A 2,004-nucleotide genomic window follows, 5' to 3' on the forward strand; every position below is an offset into this window, starting at 1 on the left:
CGGTGTGGACTTGTTGGGCCGAAGGGCCTGTTTCCACACTGTAAGTAATCTAATCTAATTCTGGATCGGATACAAGTCATGCCTGCTCCAGAGTTTAAAAGTTCACAGAGAGCAGCAGAATTAGGTCATTCAGCCCATCAAGTCTGCTCCGCCATTTAATCAAGTCTGCTGATCACCCCCACTTTCCTGCCTTCTCCCCATAACCTTTGAAACGGTTCAGAAAAGATTTATACGGACGTTTCCAGGGTTGGAGGATTTGGGAGAGACTTAATGGGCCAGGACTGTTTTCCCTGGAGCTTTGGAGGGTGAGGGGTGACCTTATGGAGGTTTATAAAACAATGAGGAGCATGGATAGGATAAACAGATAATGTCTTTTCCCTGGGGTGGGGGAGTCCAGAACTAGACGGCATAGGTTTAGTTTGAGAGGGGAAAGATATCAAAGGGATCTAAGGGGCAATGTTTTCACACAGATGGTGTGCTTGTATGGAATAAGCTGCCAGAGGAAGTGGTGGAGGCTGGTACAATTACAGCATTTAAAGGGCATCTGGATGGGTAGGTTTCAGAGGATATGGACCAAGTGCTGGCAAATGGGACTAAATTAGGTTAGGATATCTGTCGGCATGGACAAGTTGGACTGAAGGGTCTGATTCCGTGCTGCACATCTCTATGACTCTATAACAAATAGTAAACAAACTGGTCTGCAATTTCCCACATATTGCCTCCCTCCCATTTTGAATATATTAGCAATTTTCCAATCAAATGAAATCATAAGATGATAAGACATAGGAGCAGAAATTAGGCCATTCAGCCCATTGAGTCTGCTCCACCATTCAATCATGACTGATAAGCTTCTCCAACTTTCTCCCCGTAACCTTTGATCCCGTTGACAATCAAGAACATATCTATCTCAGTCTTAAATAAACTTAATGAAGCTTTTCCCCTTTGGCCCAACAAGTCCACACCAACCCGCCGAAGCGCAATCCACCCAGACCCTTACATTTACCCCTTACCTAACACTACAGGCAATTTCACATGGCCAATTCACCTGACCTGCACATCTTTGGACTGTGGGAGGAAACCGGAGCACCCGGAGGAAACCCACGCAGACACGGGGAGAACGTGCAAACTCCACACAGTCAGTCGCCTGAGGCGGGAATTGAACCCGGGTCTCTGGCGCTGTGAGGCAGCAGTGCTAACCACTGTGCCACCATGCCGCCCACTTTGGAATATTGTAACTAATGAATCCACTATCTCTGCAGCCACTTCCTTCAGGAGCCTAGGAATTAGGCCATCAGGCCCAGGGGATTTGTCTGTCCTCAATCCAAATAGTTTGGTGTGTACCTTTTCCCTGTCAACACTGATTGTTTAAGTTCTACCCTTTCTATAGCCTCTGACTTGCCCATTCCAATAGGAAGTGTTCTATCGCCTTCCAATGTGAAAACTGAGGACAACTATTGATTTAGCATCTCTGCCATTTCAGTATTCCCCCATTAACTCACCGTTTTCATCTTCCAAGTGTACCAATACTTACCTTAGCGACTCTGTTCCCTTTACCGTACCAACAGAAGCTTTTGCTGTTCTTTTTGATGTTTGGTGCAAGGTTTCTTTTGTAATTTATCTTATCTATTTTTATTAATTCTTTTAGTATCCCTTTGTTGATGTTTGAAAGTTTCCCAATGTTTCACCCTTCCAGTAGTCTGGAATACCATTTCTGAAAAGGCTGAGAATTAAAAAAAAAACTACATCTAAACCTTTTCTCAACACCTTCATGTGGCTGGGGGCCGGCAAAACCATCGCCCCGCCCCCATGGTCTCCGATTGGTTGGAGGACTCATCCAACCACGCCCCCCCCCCACCGGTTAGACGTCATACATCGGAACCCCGCCCCTTGCGTGTTGGCGCATGTGCAGTGTAGGTGCTGCAGTGAGACAAAGACAGTGTTGCTGAGTGTGGGAGAGGAATGGCGCCGGTGGCTGAAGGAACAAGAACAGGAGCCGCTGGAAAA

At 46.5% G+C, this 2,004-nt stretch overlaps 2 protein-coding genes across 2 annotated transcripts in view; one reads left to right on the forward strand and one right to left on the reverse strand.

Annotated features, from left to right (window-relative positions):
* Positions 1–2,004, forward strand: part of LOC122543651 (zinc finger protein 91-like) — a 331,816-nt gene that overhangs the window by 233,273 nt on the left and 96,539 nt on the right. The window lies entirely within an intron of this gene.
* The window catches only part of LOC122543541, a 5,472-nt gene that overhangs the window by 2,566 nt on the left and 902 nt on the right, over positions 1–2,004 (reverse strand). The window lies entirely within an intron of this gene.

This window comes from Chiloscyllium plagiosum, chromosome 44, assembly GCF_004010195.1.
Source record: "Chiloscyllium plagiosum isolate BGI_BamShark_2017 chromosome 44, ASM401019v2, whole genome shotgun sequence".
Taxonomy (NCBI): domain Eukaryota; kingdom Metazoa; phylum Chordata; class Chondrichthyes; order Orectolobiformes; family Hemiscylliidae; genus Chiloscyllium; species Chiloscyllium plagiosum.